The 15,761-nt window shown below is 43.9% G+C and overlaps 1 long non-coding RNA gene across 1 annotated transcript in view; it reads left to right on the top strand.

The window, feature by feature from the left end:
- Positions 1 to 15,346, top strand: part of LOC147345463 (uncharacterized) — an 89,236-nt gene extending 73,890 nt beyond the window's left edge. The window contains exon 3 of the long non-coding RNA XR_015154784.1: positions 14,716 to 15,346. This is a non-coding gene — a long non-coding RNA (uncharacterized LOC147345463). The remainder of the gene's footprint in view (positions 1 to 14,715) is intronic.
- Positions 15,347 to 15,761: the final 415 nt, after the last annotated feature.

Raw genomic sequence — 15,761 nt, 5'->3', positions numbered from 1 at the left:
TCAAACTACCTCACAGTTGCACTCATCTCACACGCTAGTAAAGTAATGCTCAAAATTCTGCAAGCCAGGCTTCAGCAATATGTGAACCGTGAACTTCCTGATATTCAAGCTGGTTTTAGAAAAGGCAGAAGAACCAGAGATCAAATTGCCAATGTCCGCTGGATCATGGAAAAAGCAAGAGAGTTCCAGAAAAACATCGATTTCTGCTTTATTGACTATGCCAAAGCCTTTGACTGTGTGGATCACAATAAACTGTGAGAAATTCTGAAAGAGATAGGAATATCAGACCACCTGATCTGCCTCTTGAGAAATTTGTGTGCAGGTCAGGAAGCAACAGTTAGAACTGGACATGGAACAACAGACTGCTTCCAAATAGGAAAAGGAGTACGTCAAGGCTGTATATTGTCATCCTGCTTATTTAACTTATATGCAGAGTACATCATGAGAAACGCTGGGCTGGAAGAAACACAAGCTGGAATCAAGATTGCCAGGAGAAATATCAATAACCTCAGATATGCAGATGACATCACTCTTATGGCAAAAAGTGAAGAGGAACTAAAAAGCCTCTTGATGAAAGTGAAAGAGGAGAGTGAAAAAGTTGGCTTAAAGCTCAACATTCAGAAAACGAAGATCATGGCATCCAGTTCCATCACTTCATGGGAAATAGATGGGGAAACAGTGGAAACAGTGTCAGACTTTATTTTCTTGGGCTCAAAAATCACTGCAGATGGTGACTGCAGCCATGAAATTAAAAGACACTACTCCTTGGAAGGAAAGTTATGACCAACCTAGATAGCATATTGAAAAGCAGAGACATTAGTTTGCCAACAAAGGTCCATCTAGTCAAGGCTATGGTTTTTCCTGTGGTCATGTATGGATGTGAGAGTTGGACTGTGAAGAAGGCTGAGTGATGAAGAATTGATGCCTTTGAACTGTGGTGTTGGAGAAAACTCTTGAGAGTCCCTTGGACTTCAAGGAGATCCAACCAGTCCATTCTAAAGGAGATCAGCCCTGAGATTTCTTTGGAAGGAATGATGCTAAAGCTGAAACTCCAGTACTTTGTTCACCTCATCTGAAGGGTTGACTCATTGGAAAAGACTCTGATGCTTGGAGGGATTGGGGGCAGGAGGAGAAGGGGATGACAGAGGATGAGATGGCTGGATGGCATCACTGACTCGATGAATGTGAGTCTGAGTGAACTCTGGGAGTTGGTGATGGACAGGGAGGCCTGGCATGCTGCGATTCATGGGGTCACAAAGAGTCGGACACGACTGAGTGACTGAACTGAACTGAACTGAAGGATGTCTTTGTTGGCATCAACACAGACACTTTGAGAACTGGAAACAATGGATCAGGCCTCTTGGTGTGGTGTTATGAGGTTGTGTTTTTTCCTTGTGGAATTGGCAGCCTTGCTGAGGAAGCCATGAAGGAAGGTAAAGTGATCTTGGAACTTGGCTCTTCTTGGAAGATGTTCCAAGGGTAGGATTTCAAGAGCTTGGTTGAGGATTTGGTTGAGAAGGAGGAAGATGGAGCTGGCATGATCAAATTAAAGTACCTAGAAGAATCAAGCAACCAAACTACTAGATCTGAAGACAGATGTACACGGTGAAGAATTTGGAGAAAGGCTGAGATGGGGTTGGAGCAAGTCGATATCATAGATATATAAGGAGGATTCTAAGAGACTACCAAAAATAGCTTTGTGTTGTGTATCTATTTATTTGGCTTTCCTGGTAGCTCAGTTGGTAAAGAATCTGCCTGCAATGCAGGAGACTGGGGTTTGATCCCTGGGTTGGGAAGATCCTCTGGAGAAGGGAAAGGCTACCCATTCCAGTATTCTGGCCTGGAGAATTCCACGGACTCTATAGACCATGGGGTTACAAAGAGTTGGCAAATAAATTTGCTGCATTGGGTCTTAGTTGCTGCACATGGAATCTTTGTTGCATCAATGAGGGATTTTTTGTTGTGAAGCAGATTTTTTAGTTGTGGTGCGCAGGCTCAGTAGTTGTGGCAGACGGGCTTAGTTGCTCCATGGCATGTGGGATCTTAGTTCCCTGACCCACCCCAGAGTCCCTTGCATCGCAAGGCAGATTCTTAACCACTGGACCACCAGGGAAGTCTTGAGATGTCTATTTATAATGAGACTTATTTTTAGCATCATTACTTCCTTCCTTTCTATAAGGAATTTTCCATCTTATGAGTTTTGGAGGGAAGCAGAGCTTACCTCTTTTAATAGGATACAGAAATTTCAACACACTCCATTTTTCCAACCTTCTCTTCAGGTAGGAGAGAAGTTCTCAATGTCTGAATGGTCATTTTCGACCAGACATTTTCAACCAGAGTGCATCCTGTCCTGTGTATTGTAGGATCTTTAGAAGCATCTCTGGCTCCTATGACTGGGGTGTCAGTAGAACCCATCGCCTTGTTTGTGACATCCCAAACTGTCCCCAGACGTTGCCAAGTGTCTCACCCCAGTTGAGAACCACCCATTTAAGACCTAGACTGAGCCAATCAGATGTATGTTCTCCCAAACAGGGAATAGAGAGTCTATGAAACAAACACTGGGAGAGTTACCACCCCAATTCACCGGGACAGCACTACCGCCCTTGGAACCAGCAGTACCCAATTCTGAAATTATAACAAGCTGTGGAGGCCTTTGCCAGGAGACCCAGCAGTGTCCGGGATGAGTGGAGCAGGTTAGAATTCAAAGTCAGTGATGTCACCAAACTAGTTCCGAGCATGATTTCGGCTGGAACACAAGTTGCCCAACTTCCCCTCTTCCTGGATATCTTTCAAGCCTAGTTCTCCATCTTTTCTGGTGAATCCGTGAACAACCTAAATAATCTTTCAATAAATCACTTTTGTGCTTAAATGAGATGACCCATTTCTGGTGTTTCAGCTAAGAACTATTACTGTTATATCAGTCCTTATACTTTCGTAGAAAATACGAAGATCCAAGGATGATAAGGGAGGTTGATTCAGAGGTCATGACACAACAAGATGCATCTTGTTGGATTCAGATCTGAGGTCCAAGAGACTTAGAAGTAACTACATTTCCAGGAATTTCTTCCCTGTTCCCCTCCAGCCCACCCCATCTCTGACCTTTTAGAAAATGCACAAGAAAAATGGTACCTAGGCCATCTTCGTGGAAAGCTTGTGTGTTTAAGAGTGCGTTTGGAGGCTGACTTCCTGAGTTTCCAGCCGGTCACATGGTAGCAGGTAGATTTCAACTGCTTGGTCCTTCAGTCTTCTTGTGTACAAAATGCAGGCCAGGCTTCCAGTATTAAAATCATGTAGAGGTGAACTTTGCAAAAACTCTCTGTCTTGCTGTGTCTTTAACCAGCTCAGCATCGATTTCTCCTTTGTTTTTTGTTATATCATGCATTTTTTCCTTCCTTAAAGAAATTACCTTAATGTGTATAGTTTCATTGGGGTGCTTCAACCTCCTGAATTCTAGATTAGGAAATTGACCCAAGCCTATTAGTCAGCAGTTTCTGTATCATGGACCACAAGTGATGGGTTTAGGAGCAATCTCATAACTGAAGTCTATCTAATCAGAATCAACATATAGACATTTGCTGAAGCCAACAGGAAGAAAGTGAAAAGTGTCAGTCACTAAAAGTCATGTCCAACTCTCTGCAACCCCGTGGACTGTAGCCTGCCAAGCTCCTCCTATCCAGGCAATAATACTAGGGTGGGTAGCCATTCCCTTCTCCAGGGCATCTTCCCAACCCAGAGATCGAGCTTGAGTCTCCTGCATTGCAGGCAGATTCTTTACTGTCAGAGCCATTCCATGATGTTTTCTGAGAGCTATAAATATAAGCTTGGGGTGCTGCATTCATCTTGTCACTAGGAGGAGGGATCAATCTGAGGAAAAAGAGATAAAGAGGAAAGAATAGTAAAGAGAAGAAGAGAGTGAAACACAATCTTGATATCAGCATTTTAGGCTCTGTACCTGAAGCAGACTGATGCAGGAAGTATCAATGGGCACATGTTGAATTGGAGTTAAATTACATGAATGCGTAGAACAGACTCAGGATACGTCGGGATGAATTTCCATTTGTCAAGGCAGAGACATCACGTTTTGTATATTCAGAGCTATGGTTTTCCTAGTAGTCATGTATGGATGTACGAGTTGGACCACAAAGAAGGCTGAGCGCCAGAGAATTGAGGCTTTCCAGCTGTGGTGCTGGAGAAGACTCTTGAGAGTCCCTGGGGCTGCAAGGAGATCAAACCAGTCCATCCTAAAGGAAATCAACCTTGAATATTCACTGGAAGGACTGATGCTGAAGCTGAAGCTGCAATACTTTGGCCACCAGATATGAAGAGCTGACTTATTAGAAAAGACCCTGATTCTGGGAAAGATTGAAGGCAAAAGGAGAAGAGGGCAACAGAGGATGAGATGGTTGGATGGCATCACCAACTCAATAGATATGAGTTTGAGTAAACTCCAGGAGATAGTGAAGGGCAGAGGAACCTGGCATGCTGCAGTTCATGGGGTCACAGAGAGTCAGACACAACTTCGCAATAGAACAACAACAAATGGATTTGGGATATGGAGCATCTTTAGGGAGAGTGGGCCTCACACTTTCACGGATGATACTTGCACTTCTTTTTAACACTTGATAGCTCTTCAGCTCTGTGGGGTTTAAACTGTTATATGCAGGAAGCTCTCAATACTTCGCGGGTCATAGCATGACAGCAAAAGTCAGCAACCTGTAAGTGTTCCCCAGGGCTCAGTCACAGCTCCCTTCCCCTCAAACTCAGCTGCAAAGAGCTCCAACATGATTGGTGACACAGAAGGCCCAGATTTAAAAGTCACTGCCAAAGGGCCTTATGATCAATAACGTCCCCCCCACCCCCGCATCCCCAGCACTGCCTCACATACTGCATTAAAAAGACGAATCCCTTGGAGAGTTGTAAAGATATTTTAGTGCAGAGCATATATTATGAATGTTTCATCATGATTCCTCAGGATTTATTTAACATTTTACTCAACAGTCCCCTTGGATTTTTGATTGATTACTAGGCAAATTAGATAAGAAAACTCTTTCCGTACGAGAATCCATGCCGCAGTGGCATTGATAATGATGAAAGCTCGCATTTATCTCACCCTTCCAGTGTCAATAACCGTGCTAACTGGTTTCTGTGCATTATTTCCACTCCTCGAAGGAGTCATTGTTATCTCCATTTTATAGATGAGGAACTGAGGTTCAGAGAGTCCGAGTTAGGATCAACCAGGGTCTGTTTCTCGTCAAAGCCTGTGTTCTCAACAAATGCTCTTTTCGCTTCCACTTACTCCCTGTTACCTCATCCTCATGTTTCAGGATCAAATAAACTGGGGAAGTATCGTTAGTGTGAGTGCTAAATCACTTCAGTCATGTCAGACTCTCTGTAGCCCCTTGAAATGTAGCCCACCACGCTCCTCTGTCCATGGGATTCTCCAGGCAAGAATACTGGAGTGGGTTGCCATGCCCTCCTCCAGGGGATCTTCCCGACACAGGGATGAAACCTGTGTCTCTTATGTCTCCTGCATTGGTAGACAGGTTCTTTACCACTAGAGCCTCTTGGGAAACTCTATCCCTTCTCTTTGGGATTCACAAGCATATGACCCTATTCAAGGTTCTGAGACAGCCTGCAAGGAAGAAACCAACTTGAGTTTATTTTACAAATGCTTTCAAGATGATTTGGTTCTGGAGCCGACCTTTGGGTTTGTGGGCTGTGTCTGCTGGCTTCTTCCTAGAACAACAGTTAACATACTGAATGTCAGAAATGAATAATCTGGTCTTTGGAATCCACCCTCCCCCCATCCGCCCACCCCTGCCACCTCTCAGACAGTAATACAGTTGGCAACTTGGCCTGATGTAGACAGATGAGGCTCCAGGTATGTCAGGAGGTAAGTTTCCTTGCAAATCAAGTCACAATGATTTAGATTGACTGGACACATTTTCCTTCTTTCTATGGATGGTTCATCCTGAAAGCTATATGGCTCAGGAAGAGCTGGAATCTAGAGGGATGCTCAAGCAGTTATACCTACATCTGTTTTTTTTCCCCCATTAGTTATCTATTTTTATACATTGTAGTGTATATGAAAGTGAAAGTCGCTCAGTTATGTCCAACTCTTTGTGACCCCACGGACTGACTAGCTTGCCAGGCTTCTCTGTCCATGGACTTCTTCAGGTCAGAATACTGGATTGGGTAGCTGTTCCCTTCTCCAAGGGATCTTCCCAACCCAGGAATTGAACCAAAGTGTCCTACACTGCAGGCAGATTCTTTATCAAAATCTCCAAATTCATCCCCTGTTTCCCTGCTTGGTGTACACACATGCGTTTTCTACATCTGTGTCTCTGTTTCTGTTTTGCAAATAGGTTCATCGGTCCTTTTTGCTAATATACAGTACAATGCCTTAATATACGATATATGAAATTTCTCTTTCTGACTTACTTCACTTTGTATGACAGTCTCTAGGTCCATCCATGTCTCTGCAAATGGTATCTTTGTGTTCCTTTTTATTGCTGAGTAATATTCCATTGCATACCCATGCCACATTTTCTTTATCCATTCTTCTGTCAATGGACATTTAGGTTGCTTGTGAAACAATGGTATGAAATCTGTAGTCTGTGTGTTCAGTGTTTCAGCAAGCTTGCAAGCCATTAAGATTGTCGGTGCATAGTGTGCTAATTGGGCCAGGCTAAGTCGCGTGTCTTCAAGGTGAGCAAATGAGCCCCTCAGGGGACCTTAAGCAGTGTTTGGAGACAGCTGTGCTCGCCGCAATTGGGAGCTTTGCCGTGGGCATCTGGTGAGTACAGCTCAGCATCCTTTAATGTGCAGGACAATCTCCCACCTCCCTCCCCTCAGCAAGCGATTATCTAGCCGGAAATTGCAATAGTGCCGAAGTTAAGTAACTGTGCTGAGGTAACACCTAAGTCCTACAGTCTCAGAGTCTGAACAGTCATACGTGTTTGCTGTTGTTATTTTTCCCATTTACCCAAGATCTAAAGCGAATGTTTGTAGTTTTCAGCCCTTCTGAGAAATATTCCTCCAAGTGGTACCCAAAGGATGCCGGCTTCCACGCTTCTTCCATCTTGTAGAGAATGGATGACTGGCTCCACAGATCTTCTAGGTTTGAGACTTAGAAGAGCTCTAAGTCCTTTCCACATAAATTCTGATGGCCAGAACTCAGTACTGGGGACATAACCAGCTTCAAAGGGGCACTGGAGAATAACTCTCCTGCTTTCTCAGAAGGAAAAGGGAATGTTTTGATGAACTCATTGTATCGTCTCTGACACACACACGAAGTTCATTTTGAATAAATGCTGAATAAATAAGACACAAGAGCCCACATGTTTATGTAGCAATTAAACAGTGGCAAAACATAATTTTAATTGAAGAGTCTTGCACTGTAGTTGAGAAAATCGTTCTCAAGCCCATGCATTGGGATTCAGGCAGTGGAATTAATATTTATTAAGTACCCACCATCGTCAGTCACTTGGAGTGTGTTAGTTCATTACACCTGTGAGGTGGCTATTACACCTGTTTTATGGATGAGGCAGACCTCAACGTATTTACTAGAATTTGCACACACACAGCTCACAAGTTAAAGTGCTGGGGCGGAAATCAAAGACAGAGTTGGAAGCCTACACTCTTTCCTTTTCATCAGCATTTCTCAAAGCAGGCTTTGTCTCATAATATTTCTGTGGCCTGTGTGCATGCGTGCTCAGTCACTCAGTGGTATCTGACTCTTTGCAACCCTGTGGACTATAGCCCACCATGCTCCTCTTCTATGGGATTTCCCAGGCAAGAATCCTGGAGTGGATTGCCATTTCCTTCTCCATCTTTGATCCGCTCCTAGCCCAAATAGCTCCATGAGCTAAAGCATTTGAGAAGTTCTAACTGTTGTAATTGCCTCCTGAAAAGTCACAATGCCTATTAGAATTTTTAAAGCCTACGAAAAGTCTTAAAGAAACCAATTAGATGAAAGAATCTGGTCCTTTTGTTGCATGTATCAATATTCTGTACAATTAACTAAAGCCAATCTTTGAAAATGTTGCTTTCTCACAACTTTTCTATTTTTAATTTGGAATTTAATTTTGCACTCACACCCGTAATATGTTCTATTCTGACTAAAGCACTGTTCAGGGAAACAGCATGGTATACCCACGATGGGACAGGCTAGGCAATTTAAAGATGGAAGCCTGGATCTTGGACATACAGCACTTTATTTTTCACCTGGATTTTGGTTCCATCATATATAATGCAGGGTACTAAATTCATTCAGAGCTGGCACATCAAATCATGTATGTTGATTGTGACTGCCTAAAACACTGTGTTGATAAGGGTGCTGATGCCAGCTTCTAAAGAAGTAAAGGATGCTCTGAATGATTCATGGTGTCTGCCATGAACTCAGATGAAAGAAGCAATATTCATGCACTGTAAATTTGCCATCTCTGAACTAAAGGAAGCCTAAGGTCATGTTCAGCTCCAACATTCTCTGATTCAATCTGATATGAGAAATAAGATAAATTGCATTTTCCTACTCCCAGCTAATAAACTGTGGTGGGAGGCTAGTGCGACTCTGATCTATGCATAAATGACTAGGTGCGCTGAAGTTCTAAAATTCAAGTCCGTGGAGAGGGTAACTCTAGACAGATCAGAGATAGAAGCTCTAAGGCCTATGAGAAGAAGTGATATTTGAGCTGGGTTTTGAAGGATGCATAGGATCCTGACAGGCAGAGACAGAGGAAATTCAGTTCAGGCAGAAGAAGTAACATTTCTAGAGGCTGAGGAAACTGACGTCTGTCTGATAATGTTGAATGCCTGGACTGATAGGAGCCCATAGAGACGTTGGGCTTGCTGCTGGGCTGGGCTGTGCTCAGCTGTGTCTTACTTTTCTCGACTCCATGGACTGTAGCCCTCCAGGCTCCTCTGTCCATGGGATTTCGTAGGCAAGAATATTGGAGTGGGTTGCCATTCCTTTCTCTGGGGGATCTTCCCAACCCAGGGATTGAACCCAGGTCTCCTGCACTGCAGACAGACTCTTTACCATCTGAGCCACCAGGGAAGCCCAACAGGGACAAATAGACACGGAGGCAGGAAAAGAATTAAAGAAAAAAAACAAAACAAAACCAGGTAGGTGGGGCTCAGATTGCCATGTGCCCTAAAATGCCTAATTCTGCCAGCTGCTGACTTCCTGTTGTCGCTACAGCGCAGGGGCCTCATGGTGCCTGCAGTGATGGTGACCGCAACAGCCTAAGGATGAGAGAGTTGTTCTTGCAGGGAACCTGTCCCCTTCTGCACCGCGGCCAGGACTGGCTGGTGGCATTCTGAATCCTCTCTGCTTTTCCTTCCCCGCCCAGGGCTCCTTTCCTGGGACGGGTCCTAATGAAATGCTTCCCATTTTAATTTCCGCTCTGCTGGGAGGAGCTCTTTTATCTCGGTTGCTTCAGTGCCATCAAAGCCCACTCAGTGCTGAGTAGCTGCCCGCCCTCTCTCCGGCCCGTCCTCCACCGCATTCCGCCTGGAGGTTTTAATTCAGAGTCTCAGAAGTCAGGCAAGGGGGCTGCTTTTGAGTGATCAGTCAAACACAATCTCTTCTCAGTTGTCTTTGGAGACTCCCGACTCCAGACATGAAAGATAAAAACAAGAGATGCCAGCTTGGTTTAAGACGGAAGTGTGTGCTACATCTTTCTGTTCTTCCTTCAACTCAGAAAAAATAAAAAATAAAATCTCTCTCTCTCGGCTCCGTCGGCACATTGTTTTCTCGCCTACCGTCTTGTCTCATTTCCCGAGTGAATTTTTACTTATTTCAGAAGTAATAAAAACCATGTAACATGTATTGAGGCTCCTCTGATCACTTTGTGGTTCTTTGTGGATATAAACCCATTTAATCTTAATGACTCTCATATGACATGGTACTATTAAGAGTCCCATTTTACAGATGAGGAAACTGAGTAACAGGGTGCTAAGTCACCTGTCCCACACAGCTGTGAAATCGTAGAGCTCAGATTAAAAACAAATCTGTCCCAGAGTCCCTGCATTTTGCCCCCATGCTATTGTGTATGGCAGAAAGTGAAGCGGAACTAAAAAGCCTCTTGATGAAAGTGAAAGTGGAGAGTGAAAGAGTTGGCTTAAAGTTCAACATCAGAAAACAAAGATCATGGCATCTGGTCCCATCACTTCATGGGAAATAATAGATGAGGAAACAGTGGAAACAGTGTCAGACTTTATTTTTTGGGGGCTCCAAAATCACTGCAGACGGTGACTGCAGCCATGAAATTAAAAGACACTTACTCCTTGGAAGAAAAGTTATGACCAACCTAGATAGCATATTGAAAAGCAGAGACATTACTTTGCCAACAAAGGTCCGTCTAGTCAAGGCTATGGTTTTTCCTGTGGTCATGTATGGATGTGAGAGTTGGACTGTGAAGAAGGCTGAGCGCCGAAGAATTGATGCTTTTGAACTGTGGTGTTGGAGAAGACTCCTGAGAGTCCCTTGGACTGCAAGGAGATCCAACCAGTCCATCCTAAAGGAGATCAGTCCTGGGTGTTCTTTGGAAGGAATGATGCTAAAGCTGAAACTTCAGTACTTTGGCCACCTCATGTGAAGAGTTGATTCATTGGAAAAGACCCTGATGCTGGGAGGGATTGGGGGCAGGAGGAGAAGGGGATGACAGAGGATGAGATGGCTGGATGGCATCACCAGCTTGATGGACGTGAGTGTGAGTGAACTCCGGGAGTTGGTGATGGACAGGGAGGCCTGGTGTGCTGCGATTCATGGGGTAACAAAGAGTTGGACGTGACTGAGCGACTGAACTGAACTGAGCTGAACTGAATAGCCCATTTGGGGGATGACGTTCTATGTTGTTATGGTTTAGTTGCTAAGTCTGGTCGGACTCTTTGTGACCCTGTGGACTGCTTCCCTGTCCTTTGCTATCTCCCAGAGCTGCTGAATACAGTTGTAATATTAAAAAAAAATTTTTTAATTTTAATTGGAGGCAAATTACTTTACAATATTGAGGTGGTTTTTGCCACACATTCACATGAATCAGCCGTGGGTGTACATGTGTTCCCCATCCTGAACCTCCCTCCCAAGTCCCTCCCCATCCCATCCCTCAGGGTCATCCTAGTGCACCAGCCCTGGGCACCCTGTCTCATGCATCGAGCCTGGACTGGAAATCTATTTCACATATGATAATATACCCAGGATATGATCTTAACTCTTTTACTCTGCTCTCTTTCTCCCATGCCCCCAAGGGTAGAAAATCTTGAGTGTTTTCCTCATCCATAGACACTAATTACAAGTGTAGATTGTGTGTTCCCCCCTTTAAAACTCAATGCAAGTTTCAGGTAGTCTCTGGAAATAATTGACCTCTATTTATAACTTTTTCCTAAGGTCTCAAGTATATATGTCTATTTCTTCCAGTCTCTGTCAATAATCAAATAACCGCATCTATAGTAAATCATCTTTGACGTTATTGGACTGCTGATGTCTGTGAGTGAGAAGATTACAGCATGAATGCCTAGCTTGAGAGATGATCGCAGTGAACTTTCCTATTGTCTGTGCCCTTGTGTAACCTCCTCCCACATTGGATCAGGCCTTGTTTGTGTGACCAGTGAAATGTAACATAGATAATGGTGTGTAACTTCCAAGGCTAGGTCATCAAAGGTGTAGTGCCTTCTTTGTTTCTTGGGTCCTTGGTTCTGGGTGAAGCCACCTTCCGGCCACATAAAGATGCCATCTTAAATGTGACTTCTCCATCTCCAGCCAAGCCATCAGATGACTCACGCTTTGAAAACGCAAAGGAGTCCCCAAGCGAGAACCACCCACCTAAGCCACTCTCAAAATCCCAACTCACAGAAAATGTGAGAGATGATAGTTTGTCATTTTTGAATCACTATGATTTTGGGAATATATTGTTATTCAACATCAGTAATTGGTACAACATGTTCTGAATTTCAAGGAACGGTTTCAGTTTCTGATGCTGAGAAAATGTCTTTAAAAGTGCCATTCATTTTCTTACCATACGCTACTGTGCTACATGTTTGTTAGGCATTCTTGTTAATCTTCACTGTGATCCTAGGAAGTTAGCTGGTATTAAACCACTTGCGGATGAGAAGATTGAGCCTCAGAGAGACTCTGTTGCTAAAGTTCCAGGGAGGAGGTGAGAGAAGTCAGACTTGAGACCCAGCTCTGCCTGGGTCAACGGCCCATCCTCTTAACTTCTATGCCTGATCACTTTCCTGCTAAAATGGTTCATGGTTATTTGCCAAGCTCTGAAATAAATCATTGGCATTTATTATCTAATCTGACCCTTGCTACTCTGAAAGTCATTGTATAGACAAGGATACTATGGCATTGGAAATAAGAGGCAAGTTTCATACTCCTAATTGTTGATGGGGAAATATGATCATACAGTGAAACTTGCAACATACTTAAGATGACTGAGACACATCACCTTTTTCTAAGTTGTTCACAGTGATTCAAAATATGCTAGGTGCATGCAAAGTCTTTAGGGATTATGGGAGGAAGGAAACATGAAGGAAGAAAGGAAAAAATGATGGCTGGAAGGAAGGAAGGGAGGAAGGAGGGAAGGAGAAAAACTTAGGGAGAATTCCCCTTAAGATCCTCCTAAGACATTAGGTTGAGAACCGATGAATTGGTGCTTTCAAATTGTAGTGCTGAAGAAGACTCTTGAGAGTCCCTTAGACAGAAAGGAGATCAAACCAGTCAATCCTAAAGGAAATCAATCCTGAATATTCATCGGAAGGACTGATGCTGAAGCTGAAGCTGCAATACTTTGGCCACCAGATACAAAGAACTGACTCATTAGCAAAAGACCCTAATTCTGGGAAAGATTGAAGGCAAAAGGAGAAGAGGGTGACAGAGGATGAGATGGTTGGATGGCATCACCAACTCAATGGACGTGAGTTTGAGCAAACTCTGGGAATTGGTGATGGACGGGGGAGGGGGGGCGCTGGCGTGCTGCAGTTCATTGGGCTGCAGAGTTGGACACGATTTAGCAACTAAACTACAAAGATTCCCCTTAAGTCTTTGAGGAGGGACAAAGACAAAGGAGGAGGGACAATGAAGCCATCTCTTTGCTCCAAGGTGGGGTGGAGGCGAAAATCACAGGTTTTGAAAAGGATCCAAACAGGTAAACCTGTGATGTGGACCTGGAAAAGCATCTGAAGGAAGGAGCTGATCCCTACGACAGATGACAGACTTGTCTCCCCCGGAGAAGACAGATCCTCTTCTGCTGAGCCCACTGCAAGGGACGGAAACTCGGGCCCACTGTTGCAGCTAGACTTTCCTTTCATTCTCTTTTATTAAGAAACTGACAATCTGGATTTTTTTTAAAAATTATTCATTATTTATTTTTACTTTCTGGTTGTACCTCGTGGCCTGTGGGATTTTAGTTCCCCAACCAGGGCTGGAATCAGTGCCCCTTGTAGTGCGAGCACGGAGTCTCAAGCGCTGGATCACCAGAAATGTCCCTGACAGTCAAGACTTTTATGTGCAACCTCCCGATTTTTCAAAGTTGACAGCTAAGTCCTCTTATTTTAAAAAAAAAAATATGACCTAGGATGAGCCAAACTTGTTTGTGAGCCTGCTGTGCCCCACAGGCTGCAGAGGTTCAAGGTCTCTGCTGCAGAAAAACCAAAGGGCAAGAGGTGGCCAGACTGCAAAGGATCAACTGCTGAGACAGAGAAGAACAAAGTGAAGGAGGAATCAAGAAGACGGTTGCTGGATTTCTCTCCTACTTTATAGCTTACAACCCAAAGGCTTGATGGTATCGCCTCTTGAAGACGAACCAGGGACATCTTCACAAACATGTGGACCAAGAATAATCAGTGATCCATCCTGGCAACTCTGGACTTTGTAGATTCCACTCTTGGGGAGGAAAAAAAAAAAAGGTTGTCAAAACATAAAGAAATTGCAGACCAGCCCCCTGGCAGGACGTGAGCTCTATTCTTTGTTAAAGCAGGCATTTGATGGCTGACAGTTTATTCTTTTTCTTCCTCTTCTTTTCCCTTTAGGCTCTGGGGCATAAGGGACTGAGCACAAACTGGCAGTGAACGATATCCCTCCCCACTTTGGATGATTATATTCGTTAATAATGATTATTGTTTCTATGTAATATTTGCATGATAAACTATGGACATCTGGTGGCGTGTGCCTGTGTGTGTGGGGTTTGTTAGGAAACAGAAGCGAGCTAAACACTGATGAAATGTGAAGTCTAACTGCTTGGACTAAAAATAAAGTCGGCAGGCTTTAGGGTTTCTGCACGCCAGCAATTCTGAATCGCTCACATAGGCCGCCTTAGTTAGTTACCGTGGAGACACGTGGCTGGGCCGATGTGGAGCCGAGTTCACACTTTGTGGGCCTGGCCCCTGGGGGTCCCATTACAGAATTTCGTCTGTTTAGAAATATTTTGTAATAAGGCCCCTGGTGTCACTGATTAGTAATAAAATGTGCAACTGCCTTCATCAGCATCTACCTCAAATTTGTCTTTTATGGAAACGAACCGGCATGCTTTCAGGTAAAAGATGGTGTGTATGTATGTATGTGTATACACACACACATCCATAGATAGATATAATTTCAATATGTATTTAAATATGTGCAGAGAATTGTATCTTCCTCAAGCTGTTCTGTTGCAGTTGGGTTTTTTTTTCTCCCCAAAAAATTTTGTACTCTTTTTTTTTTTTAACCTGCAGAGTCGACTGAAATTTCTAAATGACGTACAAAACAACGTGGATTTCTTGAGGCCAAACCCAGTGTGAATTTCTGGAAGTAAAGATGCAGTGAAGGGTGCACGAAGCGTGGGAGCTTGCAGCGTGTTTTCTTGTAACATGCGGTTTTAGACAATGGGTGATTCTGAGCATGGCTAGAATCATGAATTCCGGGGTCCTGGGAGGGAAAACCTTTATCTGGTAGTAAATATCATGTTGTTTCAGTGCTGTTTGGGTACCACTCACATAAAGGGTCTAAGAGTGAAGAGGCAACTATGGTTTTTGTTGTTTCGTTTTCACCTGTTCTGAGTTGCCAGGAGAGAACGTCCTCCCTGCCCTCTCCCCTTATAAGCCAGCTTGCAGCTTGCTTTCTTTCCAAAGTGTTCATCTAAATGTCTCCGGTAGCAGAGAATGGAATGCTCTTTTCGGCTAATGGTTTTCAGCCTGTTTCAGGAAGACCTGCCGTTTAACACTCCCTGGTGGGCTCTACAGTGTGTTAGTAGAAGGCTGTGCATCAGAGAAGCGCCAGAGAGCCTGGCGTTTTCTCTGCAAAGCCGAGCTGCTCTCTGCAGACGCCGGGGGCCACACTGACTAGTCTGAGTTTCAGAGCGGTTCTTTTTTTGTGTGTGTTTTTTTTTTTTTAATTAATTTATTTATTTTAATTGGAGGATAATCACTTTACAATATTGTGATGGTTTTGCCATACATCAACGTAAATTGGCTGTAGGCATACATGTGTCCCCTCCAAACTGAAACCCCCTCCTGCCACGCCTTCTATCCAGGTTGTCACAGACCCCGGCTTTGGGTGTCCTGCGTCATATATCAAAGTCCCATTGGTTCCTTATTTTACATGTGGCAATGTATATGTTTCAATGCTATTCTCTCAAATCACCCCACCCTCTCCCTCTCCCACTGAGTCCAAAAGGCTGTTCTTTACGTGGTGTCTCCTTTGAGCTCTTCCTGTAAATTAGAACCGTGGTGATGCGGAGTGATCTTTGGTTCCGCAGTTCATCAGACCTGGAATGCAGTTC

Source organism: Bos grunniens, chromosome 25, assembly GCF_055505025.1.
Source record: "Bos grunniens cultivar Pamir isolate PY7600 chromosome 25, Bosgru_T2T1.0, whole genome shotgun sequence".
NCBI lineage: Eukaryota > Metazoa > Chordata > Mammalia > Artiodactyla > Bovidae > Bos > Bos grunniens.
Note: the sequence above shows the minus strand (reverse complement) of the source record. Positions and strands in the feature narration are given on the sequence as shown.